General features: G+C 45.8%; 2 pseudogenes; one reads left to right on the top strand and one right to left on the bottom strand.

The window, feature by feature from the left end:
- Positions 1-6,464: 6,464 nt before the first annotated feature.
- Positions 6,465-6,526, bottom strand: LOC141060170 (U7 small nuclear RNA; annotated as a pseudogene).
- Positions 6,527-12,940: 6,414 nt separating this feature from the next.
- Positions 12,941-13,003, top strand: LOC141060169 (U7 small nuclear RNA; annotated as a pseudogene).
- Positions 13,004-13,892: the final 889 nt, after the last annotated feature.

Below are 13,892 nucleotides of genomic sequence, written 5' to 3'. Positions count from 1 at the left end.
AGTGTTACAAGTGGGGACCACAAGGCTCTGTCCCAGCCCCAGAGTTGTTCAACATTTTTATAAATGATCTAGCTAAGGCAACTGATTGTAAACAAATCAAATTTGCAGATGATGCAAAGCTAATGTTAGGCGTCGGATTCCTGCAGCTACACAACAGGAATCCAGAGCCTCACATGCTGCTCTGCAGCAAGTCATTCCTGAGGCTAAGTTCCTCTGCCACTCCACTGAGCATGCTCACGAGACGATCTCCCACTGGAGGTCGGGAGTCACGTGCTCAGGTCCTTCTCCTGATCTGATTGGTCCATCTCAGAGATCTGGAAGGTCCCGGCAGCGCACGGCTATATAAGGCCCGCATGGCCGTTCGGCCATGAGCTAGTACAGACTCTTCTTGCTAGACTGGTGATGGATGTATGATTCTGGTGACTGGCTTATTAAGATTCCCCTCCCTCTGATATTACGCATGTGGATAGGGAACTATAGAGTCAGCGGCAAGCCATAGGCCACTGTGCACACCGCACCTCTACACTAGCGTCCGGTGATGTCACGTCTCTCACTTCACTATCACATAGCGGCTGTGTCTGCCGCCGCACTGCATTCAACAGTGCTTACCGGAGTCTGCAGTAGCGACGCCGCATACACGGTGGGTCTAGACAGACACCGCTCCCTGTCTTGGACTCGTGTCCTGTGACCAGATACCGTGCGTGCAATTTCGCTGAGACCTGTGACTCTAACAGGCTCGGTGTTTATGTTACAGCGCCTCTGTGAGCTAACAGAGTCCGCTCAGCGCACATCAGGTGAATTTGAACCCGTGCACATTATACCGCCATATAGCGTGTCTGCCATTAGTTAGCAACAGTGTGAACACCTTCTGCAGAGTGGACCCCGAGCGGCGAACGCACTTTATTATTTATTTATTTAGTGCGTTCCGCCGTTCCTAACAACTAGGAGGGATATCTAACACTAAAGAAGACCGAGAAAGAATTCAGAAGGATCTAGACAAGATTAAACAATGGGCAACGACTAATAGAAAGGTATTTAACAGGGAGAAATGCAAGATTATACAACTGGTGCTGTGCGTTGGCCATTGTTGCTGTGGTTTTGTGATTGTGGATCGGTGTGATCGTGAGTCTTGGGGACTCGTCTTGCAGCATGTGCGCTGTGGAGCACCAGGCCACCCGCCCGGCTAGTGCATTGTTGCTGCAGTGGTGGCTACTGCACGACGCTTCTCCTTTAAAGCAATGAAAGTTGTTCACTTATACTTTAAATACATTTTTGCATAGAGGCATTAGATCGACGTTTGATCTTTTAGGAGGGCTGTTCATACTCCTTTTTCAGCCTTTTGATATCAGATCTTCTCTGAAATCTTTTTTTTAGACATTCTACAATCATTTATCTTTCTGTAACAACGATATATCTCAGATAATAAGCCAAGACTCAAAAACATCAACTACAATAAAATAGGAGGGTGAAGCTATGCAGATCTTCACTTTCTATAAAAATTCCTCAATTGATGTTTTTCTGGACCTTTGATCATCAGTAAAGATATTTATCCTTTGTCTTCCTCAATTTAGGTCTATTGATAGCAGATCTTCCTTCTGCAAATGGCCAATAGTCACAAACTCATGCTTTTTGCTAATCTACATATTGTAGTAGGATTAACCCCGCCTCCTCCCTGTTTATGTAAATACATGTATCACTCTTGTAGCCTCCAGGATAAACCTCTTCTGTGTCGTCTCCATGATATTGATGGTGATCGGGGAGAGGAGGTCGGATGAAACGCTCCATGTGATCAGTGTTTGTAGGGACATCGGAAAGTGAGAATAACAATATTTTTTTAATTATTTTTACATCTTAGTACAGCTGATCGCTGGTCTCCCGCCTGTCACACGTAGCGATGCGTGCTGGCCAGCGGGAGATCAGCGACGAAAAAAATGTCCAGAGGTTTCTTGCAGCGATCAGCGATACCGGCAGGGGGGCCGGTCGCTGTCACACATAGCGATCTCCCTAGCGAGATCGCTATGTGTGACGGGGCCGTAAAGAAGACAGAGAAAGGATTCAGAAGGATCTAGATAAGTTTGAACAATGGGCAGTGACTAAATAGAATGGTATTTAACAGGGAGAAATGCAAGATTATACATCTTGTGCTGTCCGGAGGTCATTGGCGTGGATACGGCCCCACGGTTGGATTCCTCACTATCCGTGCCCCTAGGACCCCTTCTTTCTCTCTTCCACTAAAGCTTATCTTTCTGTTCTTCTGTCTTTCCTTCTACTGTGTTCTGGTCTAGGGATGAGCTCCAACTGTCTCACTCTCCCACTGTCACTTCCTTCAGCTCCCCCCTGCTGCTTTCTTCACCCACACACTCTGCTTAGCTCGTCCCGGGCCCTGAGAGGTATAGTGTTGGATGCAAGTGTCTGGGTTCTGGGTAGTGCCCCCCTCCTTTCCTGAGAGCAGAATACCACACCTCTGGATGACGTGTAACACCTCTGTGGCGACTGAACCCTCAGGGGTGCCACATAAACATTTTACATATAAAGGGTATTCTCAAGTTCTAAAACTCTGGGTTAACTCTTAACATCCCAGACAGATTTCTACAGTCCATTGATTTCTATGCAGCAGTGAACTGCTCACCTCCCTCCTTTTAGTCTCATCTTCAAGAAGGGGGTGGAGCTATGCAAATCTTTATTTTCCTTGACAAGCTCCTTAATGAATGTTTTTCTGGACCTTTCATCATCAGTGAAAAATTTCATCCTTTACTTAACTCGACAAAGGTCTTCTGATGACAGATCTTCCTTATGCAACTGGCCAATATTCAGAAATTCATATCTCCTACCCCTTTCTTATGAAGTTCAAATTGTTGAAGGATCAGTTACGCCTCTTCCTATTTATGTAAATACTTGTATCATTCTTGTGTTCTCCAGGCGAAACCTTCACTGTGTTGTCTCCATAATATTGATGGTGATCGGGGAGGGGAGGTTGGATGAAACGATCCATATCATCTGTCTTTGTAATGCTTTTGTTTAACAGTTTTTGGTAAAGCCTCAAATATTTGTAAAAAATAGAATGAGTCTGCTGATTTTCAGTCTTATTCAATATAATGAAGCGTTGTATTTATTCTTGCTGTATTTGCTTCTTGATGGATTAACTGACTGTGTGAATCAGGGAAATGTGGTATATCTTGAATTCACTAAAACATTTGCTAAAGCATCTCATATTATGTTTATTGAAAAAATGACCAAGTATGGGATTGAGAAGGCTATGGTTAGATGGATTCATAACTGGTTCAGTGATCGTACTCTTAGAGTGGTCATAAATGGTTGCACGTCGAAGTTTCTGCCATCTGAATTTTCTAGAAAGGGGTGGGGCTATTCAAATTTTAATCTATAGCATTTGTTTGGCAAATTGCTCAGTTGAGATTTTTTTCGGCTTCAATCATGTTTTTTTTCCATGAAAGTTATTGGAAACCAGATCTTCCTCCCTGATTGTTGATCTCAGAGGTTTTTCGCATTTCTTAAAAATGAAAGCTCAATCGAAGGCTTGTGCTTAGTCAAAAGATTAATGAGTGATCAAGACTCACAAATAATACTCAGAATCAGACAAAACTCTAAGATATATAAACATAAGTTTCATTTACTGTTATAACTTCCTGTTTATTTTTCACAAAATAAGTGTGAAAATAAGCAAGTTAGGCTAGTTTCGCACTAGCGTTTATTCCACGCAGCGCATGGCGCCGCTAAGCCCCGCCCCATCCGGTCATCACCGCCTACTATCGCACATGGACGCTTGCGGTCTGCGCACCCTATCTTTAGTATAGGGTGCACAGATCATGCGCTGGCCGTGCGCTAGTACGATTTTGGCGTGCGCTGCGCACTTTTGAAGCTGCGCCCATGTGCGCCGAACGCAGCATGTGCTAAATTTAGGGTGCGCAGATCACAAGCGTCCATGTGTGATAGTAGATGGCGATGACCGTATGGGGCGGGCAGGGAGCCGGCAGGGGGCGGGATTTAGCGGCGCCGTGCGCTGCGTGGAATAAACGCTAGTGTGAAACTAGCCTTAGCAATTGACTTTCTTTTTCTATCTGCTGTCATTTTCATTCAATTAAGCTTTTATCTTTTACAGCTCATTTCAATAAAGCTCGGCCTTCAGACCCTGGAGTGAGCAGTAATTACAACTCATGAGAGGGGTTAACTCTTAACATCCCAGACAGCTCTCTCCAGTCCATTGATTTCTATACTGTAGTGAGCTGCTCACCTGGCTCCAAACCAGCTCATCTTCAAGAGGAGGGTGGAGCTATGCAAATCTTCACTTTCTAGGCAAATTCCTCAATGGATGTTTGAGTACCTTTGATCATCAGTAAAGATATTTATCCTTTGTCTTCCTCAACATAGGTCTATTGATAACAGATCTTCCTTCTGCAAATGGCCAATAGTCACAAACTCATGCTTTTTGCTAATCTACATATTGTAGCATGATTAGCTCCGCCTCCTCCCTGTTTATGTAAATACATGTATCACTCTTGTATCCTGCCAAAACCTCTTCTGTGTCGTCTCCATGATATTGATGGTGATCGGGGAGAGGAGGTCAGATGAAACGCTCCATGTGATCAGTGTTTATAGCTTTTTTACTATTTGTTTAATAGCTTTTTGGCAAATGCTGAAAAACACAAATATTTGTGAAAAATAGAGAAAAACAACTTTGACAAATTTCTTATTTTATAATATGCTTTTTATTTTCTTAATTACAGCAGAGTTTTTGCTCACTTTTTTATTTTGTAGGTTTTATGTGTTTTTGTGGCCAATGTGAACATGCATTTATGTTCTGCTTGTGTCTCATTTCAAGTCAAGCTCGATCTTTGTGTTTAGTTTTTTTTTTTTATTATTGCATTTTGTGCAAGCCGGGGTGTGGCCTCCCTCTTCCGAGCCGGAAATTGTATGTAAGGCTCCCCCAGACTGGTTTTCCACGGGTTGGGCCCAGTCCTTTTGTCTACCTTTATTCACACACTGATGTCAACACTGACACATGGTAAGGTTAATAATATTATACAGTGTAGGACTGTCCATATCAGAGTTACCTTGTCATAGTGGGTCGGCTTTTATTCTATGTTTGATTAAAAAATTTTTTACTAAAAACTCTATTGTAATGCACTTTTTGCGTTTTATTTAGTTACAGTAGGACTTTTGCTCACTTTTTCTCTTGTAGGTTTTATATCATCATAATCAAAGAGTGGTGATAAATGCTTGCACATCCAAATGGAAGTGTTTGCAGTGGGGACCACAAGGCTCTGTCCTAACCCCAGTGTTACAAGTGGGGACCACAAGGCTCTGTCCTGGCCCCAGTGTTACTAGTAGGGACCACAAGGCTCTGTCCTGGCCCCAGTGTTACTAGTAGGGACCACAAGGCTCTGTACTGGCCCCAGTGTTACAAGTGGGGATCACAAGGCTCTGTTCTGGCCCCAGCGTTACAAGTGGGGACCACAAGGCTCTGTCCTGGCCCCAGTGTTACTAGTAGGGACCACAAGGCTCTGTCCTGGCCCCAGTGTTACAAGTGGAGACCACAAGGCTCTGTCCTGGCCCCAGTGTTACTAGTAGGGACCACAAGGCTCTGTCCTGGCCCCAGTGTTACAAGTGGGGTACTACAAGGCTCTGTCCTGGCCCCAGTGTTACAAGTGGGGCGCCAGAAGGCTCTGTCCTGGCCCCAGTGTTACAAGTGGGGACTACAAGGCTCTGTCCTGGCCCCAGTGTTACAAGTGGGGTACCACAAGGCTCTGTCCTGGCCATAGGGTTACAAGAAGGGACCACAAGGCTCTATCCTTGCCCCAGTGTTACTAGTAGGGACCACAAGGCTCTGTCCTGGCCCCAGTGTTACAAGTGGGGTCCACAAGGCTCTGTCCTGGCCCCAGCGTTACAAGTGGGGACCACAAGGCTCTGTCCTGGCCCCAGTGTTACTAGTAGGGACCACAAGGCTCTGTACTGGCCCCAGTGTTACAAGTGGGGATCACAAGGCTCTGTTCTGGCCCCAGCGTTACAAGTGGGGACCACAAGGCTCTGTCCTGGCCCCAGTGTTACTAGTAGGGACCACAAGGCTCTGTCCTGGCCCCAGTGTTACAAGTGGGGACCACAAGGCTCTGTCCTGGCCCCAGTGTTACTGGTAGGGACCACAAGGCTCTGTCCTGGCCCCAGTGTTACAAGTGGGGTACTGCAAGGCTCTGTCCTGGCCCCAGTGTTACAAGTGGGGCGCCAGAAGGCTCTGTCCTGGCCGTAGTGTTACAAGTAGGGACCACAACGCTCTGTCTTGGCCCCAGTGTTACAAGTGGGGTACCACAATGCTCTGTACCAGCCCTTGTGTTACACGTGGGGACCATAACAAAAAAGGAAGCAAAATTTCTGAAACAACTAAATAAAAGAAAACATCCATCATAATAACAAAATCCTTTCAAAGTTGCTTTTCTTCTGTTTTTCACAAATATTTGGGCTTTTCAGAATTTACCAAAAAGCTATTAAACAAATAGTAAAAGAGCTACGAACACTGATCACATGGAGCGCTTCATCCGACCTCCCCTCCCCGCTCACCATCAATATCATGGAGACAACACAGAAGAGGTTTTGGCAGGATACAAGAGTGATACATGTATTTACAAAAACAGGGAGGAGGCGGAGCTAATCATGCTACAATATGTAGATTAGCAAAAAGCATGAGTTTGTGAATATTGGCCATTTGCAGAAGGAAGATCTGTTATCAATAGACCTATGTTGAGGAAGACAAAGGATAAATATCTTTACTGATGATCAAAGGTCCAGAAAAACATCCATTGAGGAATTTGTCTAGAAAGTGAAGATCTGCATAGCTTCACCCTCCTGGCCCCAGTGTTACACGTGGGGACCACAAGGCTCTGTCCTGGCCCCAGTGTTACAAGCGAAGACCACAAGGCTCGTCCTGACCCCAGTGTTACAAGTGGGGACCACAAGGCTCATCCTGACCCCAGTGTTACAAGTGGGGTACTACAAGGCTCTGTCCTGACCCCAGTGTTACAAGTGGGGACCACAAGGCTCTGTCCTGGCCCCAGTGTTACAAGTGTGGACCACAAGGCTCTGTCCTGACCCCAGTGTTACAAGTAGGGTACTACAAGGTTCTGTCCTGGCCCCAGTGTTACAAGTGGGGACCACAAGGCTCTGTCCTGACCCCAGTGTTACAAGTGGGGACCACAAGGCTCTGTCCTGACCCCAGTGCTACAAGTGGGGACCACAAGGCTCTGTCCTGACCCCAGTGTTACAAGTGGGGACCACAAAGCTCTGTCCTGACCCCAGTGTTACAAGTGGGGTATTACAAGGCTCTGTCCTGGGACCCAGTGTTGCAAGTGGGGACTACAAGATTCTGTCCTGGCCCCAGTGTTACAAGTGGGGACCAGAAGGCTCTGTCCTGACCCCAGTGTTACAAGTGGGGTAATACAAGGCTCTGTCCTGACCCCAGTGTTACAAGTGGGGATCACAAGGCTCTGTCCTGGCCCCAGTGTTACAAGTGGGGTAATACAAGGCTCTGTCCTGACCCCAGTGTTACAAGTGGGGTACTACAAGGCTCTGTCCTGGCCCCAGTGTTACAAGTGGGGTAATACAAGGCTCTGTCCTGACCCCAGTGTTCCAAGTGGGGACCACAAGGCTCTGTCCTGGCCCCAGTGTTGCAAGTGGGGTATTACAAGGCTCTGTCCAGACCCCAGTGTTACAAGTGGGGTATTACAAGGCTCTGTCCTGGCCCCAGTGTTACAAGTGGGGAACACAAGGTTCTGTCCTGGCCCCAGTGTTACAAGTGGGGACCACAAGGCTCTGTCCTGACCCCAGTGTTGCAAGTGGGGACCACAAGGCTCTGTCCTGACCCCAGTGTTACAATTGGGGTAATACAAGGCTCTGTCCTGGCCCCAGTGTTACAAGTGGGGTAATACAAGGCTCTGTCCTGACCACAGTGTTACTAGTGGGGACCATAAAGCTCTGTCCTGGCTCCAGTTTTACAAGTGGGGACCACAAGGTTCTGTCCTGGCCCCAGTGTTACAAGTAGGGACCACAAGGCTCTGTCCTGGCCTCAGAGTTACAAGTGGGGACCACAATGCTTTGTCCTGACCCCAGTGTTACAAGTGGGGACCACAAGGCTCTCTCCTGACCCCAGTTGTACAAGTGGGGTACTACAAGGCTCTTTCCTGGCCCCAGTGTTACAAGTGGGGTAATACAAGGCTCTGTCCTGACCCCAGTGTTACAAGTGGGGACCACAAGGCTCTGTCCTGGCCCCAGTGTTACAAGTGGGGACCACAAGGCTCTGTCCTGGCCCCAGTGTTACAAGTGGGGTATTACAAGGCTCTGTCCAGGCCCCAGTGTTACAATTGGGGACCACAAGGTTCTGTCCTGGCCCCAGTGTTACAAGTAGGGACCACAAGGCTCTGTCCTGGCCTCAGTGTTACAAGTGGGGACCACAAGGCTCTGTCCTGACCCCAGTGTTACAAGTGGGGACCACAAGGCTCTGTCCTGACCCCAGTGTTACAAGTGGGGACCACAAGGCTCTGTCCTGACCCCAGTGTTACAAGTGAGGTACTACAAGGCTCGTCCTGACCCCAGTGTTACAAGTGGGGACCACAAGGCTCTGTCCTGACCCCAGTGTTACAGGTGGGGTATTTCAAGGCTCTGTCCTGGCCCCAGTGTTACAAGTGGGGACCACAAGGTTCTGTCCTGGCCCCAGTGTTACAAGTAGGGACCACAAGGCTCTGTTTTGCAATTTGGCCTGAGTAGGCTGATACCCCATATGTGGGGGTAAAACACTGTTTGGGCACATGGCAGAGCTTGGAAGGGAAGGAGCACCATTTGACTTTTTCAACGCAGAATTGGCTGGAATTGAGATCAGACGCCATGTTCCATTTGGAGAGCACCTGATGTGCCCAAACAGTGGAAACCCCCCAATTCTAACTCCACCCCTAGCCCTAACCCTAGCCCTAATGGGAAATAAATACATTTTCTTTTAATTTTATTATTTTTCCCTAACTAAGGGGGTGATAACGGGGGGTTTGATTTACTATTTATGGCGGATTTTTGTTCGGCAGCTGTCACACGCTAAAAGACGCTTTTTTTTGTAAAAAAAAGTTTTTGCATCACCACATATTGAGAGCTATAATTTTTCTATATTTTGACCCACCGAGTCATGTGAGGTCTTATTTTTTGCGGGACGAGTTGACGTTTTTATTGGTATCATATTCGGGCACCTGACATCTTTTGATCACTTTTTATTCTGATTTTTGGGACGCAGAATGAACAAAAATCAGAATTTCATGAATTTCTTTTGGGGGGTGCGTTTACACTGTTCCGCCTGCGGTAAAATTGATAAAGCCCTTTTATTCTTCGGGTCAGTACGGTTCAAAGATACCTCATTTAGGTCTTTTTTTTATGTTTTGGCGCTTTTATGCAAGGAAAAGAATTTTATATAAAAAATAATTATTTTTGAATCGCTTTATTCTGAGAGCTATAACTGTTTTATTTTTTTGCTGATGACGCTGTATCGCAGCTTGTTTTTTGCGGGACAAGATGCCGTTTCCAGCGATACCATGGATATTTATATGCGTCTTTTTGATCGCGCATTATTGCACTTTTTGTTCGGCGGTATGATAATAAATCATTATTTTTTGCTTCGTTTTTTACTTTTATTTTTTAAGGGGTTCGCTAAAGGGATTAACTAATGGGACAGTTTTATAGGGCAGGTCTTTACGGACGTGGTGATACTAAATATGTGTACTTTTATTGTTTGTTTTTTTTTTATTTCCAAAAAATGAATTTATTAGGGAATTTTTTTTTTTTTAATTTATTTAGCGATTTTTTTTTAAAATTATTTTTACACTTTTTTTTTTTTTAACTTACTGTCAGATCACTGTGACAGATCAGCGATCTGTCACAGGCAGTGCAGCAGGCTTCCTCGTGCCTGCGCTATGCAGGCACTGAGGAAGCCAGCTCCCTGCAGGCCCCCGAAGGTCCCTGTCGCCATCTTGGACCTGCAGGGATGGAGACCCCCACAGCAGCGCTGCACATTGCGCTGCTGTGGGAGGCTCAGGGAAGCACGGAGGGAGCCCCCTCCCTGACGATGCTTCACTTTAACCCCCGGTACACTGCGATCGTGTTTGATCGTGGTGTGCAAGGGGTTAACGTGTCAGGTCACATTGTGCCGGGTGTCAGCTGTGATAATCAGCTGACACCCGGCCATGATCAGCGGCGCTCACCATGTCGGGGCCGCTGATCGCTGTGACGTACTATCCCGTCCCTGGGAATTAAGTCCGAGGGCACATGGACGGGATAGTACGTCACATGGCAGAAAGGGGTTAACAGGGAGAAATGCAAAATTATACATCTTGTGCTGTCCGGAGGTCATTGGCGTGGATACGGCCCCACGGGTGGATTTCTCACTATCCGTGCCCCTAGGACCCCTTCTTTCTCTCTTCTACTAAAGCTTATCTTTCTGTTCTTCTGTCTTTCCTTCTACTGTGTTCTGGTCTAAAGATGAGCTCCAACTGTCTCACTCTCCCACTGTCACTTCCTTCAGCTCCCCCCTGCTGCTTTCTCCACCCACACCCTCTGCTTAGCTTGTCCCGGGCCCTGGGAGGTATAGTGTTGGATGCAAGTGTCTGGGTTCTGGGTAGTACCCCCCTCCTTTCCTGAGAGCAGAATACCACACCTCTGGATGACGTGAAACACCTCTGTGGCGACTGAACCCTCAGGGGTGCCACAAAAACATTTTACATATCAAGGGTAATCTCAAGTTCTAAAACTCTGGGTTAACTCTTAACATCCCAGACAGATTTCTCCAGTCCATTGATTTCTATGCAGCAGTGAGCTGCTCACCTCCCTCCTTTTAGTTTCATCTTCAAGAAGGGGGTGGAGCTATGCAAATCTTCATTTTCCTTGACAAGCTCCTTAATGAATGTTTTTCTGGACCTTTCATCATCAGTGAAGAACTTCATCCTTTACTTAACTCGACAAAGGTCTTCTGATGACAGATATTCTTTATGCAACTGGCCAATATTCAGAAATTCATATCTCCTACCCCTTTCTTATGAAATTCAAATTGTTGTAGGATCAGTTCCGCCTCTTCCTCATTATGTAAATACTTGTATCATTCTTGTGTTCTCCAGGCGAAACCTTCACTGTGTTGTCTCCATAATATTGATGGTGATCGGGGAGGGGAGGTTGGATGAAACGATCCATGTCGTCTGTTTTTGTAACTCTTTTGTTTAACAGCTTTTTGGCAATGTCTCAAATATTTGTGAAAAATAGAGTGAGTGTGCTGATTTTTAGTCTTATTCAATATAATGAAGCGTTGTATTTATTCTTGCTGTATTTGCGCTTGATGGATAAACTGACTGTGTGTATCAGGGAAATGTGGTATATCTTGAATTCACTAAAACATTTGCTAAAGTATCTCATATTATCTTTATTGAAAAAATGACCAAGTATGGGATTGAGAAGGCTATGGTTAGATGGATTCATAACTGGTTCAGTGATCGTACTCTTAGAGTGGTCATAAATGGTTGCACGTCGAAGTTTCTGGCATCTGAATTTTTTAGAAAGGGGTGGGGCTATTCAAATTTTAATCTATAGCATTTGCTTGGCAAATTGCTCAGTTGAGATTTTTTTCGGCTTCAATCATGTTTTTTTCCATGAAAGTTATTGGAAACCAGATCTTCCTCCCTGATTGTTGATATCAGAGGTTTTTCCTGCATTTCTTAAAAATGAAAGCTCAATCTGAAAACTTGTGCTTAGTCAAAAGATAAATGAGTGATCAAGACTCACAAATAATACTCAGAATCAGACAAAACTCTAAGATATATAAACATAAGTTTCATTTACTGTTATAACTTCCTATCTATTTTTCACAAAATAAGTGTGAAAATAAGCAAGTTAGGCTAGTTTCGCACTAGCGTTTATTCCACGCAGCGCACGGCGCCGCTAAGCCCCGCCCCCTGCCGGCTCCCTGCCCGCCCCATCCGGTCATCACCGCCTACTATCGCACATGGACGCTTGCGGTCTGCGCACCCTATCTTTAGCATAGGGTGCGCAGATCGTGCGCTGGCCGTGCGCTAGTAGGATTTTAGCGTGCGCTGCGCACTTTTGAAGCTGCGCCCGTGTGCACCGAACGCACCATGTTGCATTTCGGCGCACCTTCAAAAGTGCGTAGCGCACGCCAAAATCCTACTAGCGCACGGCCAGCGCACGATCTGCGCACCCTGTTCTAAAGATAGGGTGCGCAGATCGCAAGCGTCCATGTGCGATAGTAGATGGCGATGACCGTATGGGGCGGGCAGGGAGCCGGCAGGGGGCGGGACTTAGCGGCGCCGTGCGCTGCTTGGAATAAACGCTAGTGTGAAACTAGCCTTAGCAATTGACTTTCTTTTTCTATCTGCTGTCATTTTCATTCAATTAAGCTTTTATCTTTTACAGCTCATTTCAATAAAGCTCGGCCTCCAGACCCTGGAGTGAGCAGTAATTACAACTCATGAGAGGGGTTAACTCTTAACATCCCAGACAGCTCTCTCCAGTCCATTGATTTCTATACTGTAGTGAGCTGCTCACCTCACTCCAAACCAGCTCATCATCAAGAGGAGGGTGGAGCTATGCAAATCTTCACTTTCTAGGCAAATTCCTCAATGGATGTTTTTGTGTACCTTTGATCATCAGTAAAGATATTTATCCTTTGTCTTCCTTGACATAGGTCTATTGATAGCAGATCTTCCTTCTGCAAATGGCCAATAGTCACAAACTCATGCTTTTTGCTAATCTACATATTGTAGCATGATTAGCTCCGCCTCCTCCCTGTTTATGTAAATACATGTATCACTCTTGCATCCTGCCAAAACCTCTTCTGTGTCGTCTCCATGATGGTGATGGTGATCGCGGAGGGGAGGTCGGATGAAACGCTCGATGTGATCAGTGTTTGTAGCTCTTTTACTATTTGTTTAATAGCTTTTTTGGCAAATGCTGAAAAGCCTAAATATTTGTGAAAAATAGAGAAAAACAATTTTGACAAATTTCTTCTTTTATAATATGCTTTTTATTTTCTTAGTTACAGCAGAGTTTTTGCTCACTTTTTTACTTTGTAGGTTTTATGTGTTTTTGTGGCCAATGTGAACATGCGTTTATGTTCTGCTTGTGTCTCATTTCAAGTCAAGCTCGATCTTTGTGTTTAGTTTTTTTTTTTATTATTGCATTTATATAGTGCAAGCCGGGGTGTGGCCTCCCTCTTCCGAGCCCGAAATTGTACGTAAGGCTTCCCCAGACTGGTTTTCTACTGGTTGGGCCCAGTCCTTTTGTCTACCTTTATTCACACACTGATGTCAACACTGACACATGGTAAGGTTATTAATATTAGACAGTGTAGGACTGTCCATATCAGAGTTACCTTGTCATAGTGGGTCGGCTTTTATGCTATGTTTGATTAAAATTTTTTTTACTAAAAACTCTATTGTAATGCACTTTTTGCGTTTTATTTAGTTACAGTAGGACTTTTGCTCACTTTTTCTCTTGTAGGTTTTATATCATCATAATCAAAGAGTGGTGATAAATGCTTGCACATCCAAATGGAAGAGTGTTTGCAGTGGGGACCACAAGGCTCTGTCCTAACCCCAGTGTTACAAGTGGGGACCACAAGGCTCTGTCCTGGCCCCAGTGTTACAAGTGGGGACCACAAGGCTCTGTCTTGGTCCCAGTGTTACAAGTGGGGTACCACAAGGCTCTGTCCTGGCCCCAGCGTTACAAGTGGGGACTACAAGGCTCTGTCCTGGCCCCAGTGTTACAAGTGGGGTACCACAAGGCTCTGTCCTAGCCATAGGGTTACAAGTAGGGACCACAAGGCTCTGTCCTGGCCCCAGCGTTACAAGTGG

This window comes from Dendrobates tinctorius, unplaced genomic scaffold (genome assembly GCF_039654945.1).
Source record: "Dendrobates tinctorius isolate UK_male_01 unplaced genomic scaffold, ASM3965494v1 ptg000232l, whole genome shotgun sequence".
NCBI lineage: Eukaryota > Metazoa > Chordata > Amphibia > Anura > Dendrobatidae > Dendrobates > Dendrobates tinctorius.
Note: the sequence above shows the minus strand (reverse complement) of the source record. Positions and strands in the feature narration are given on the sequence as shown.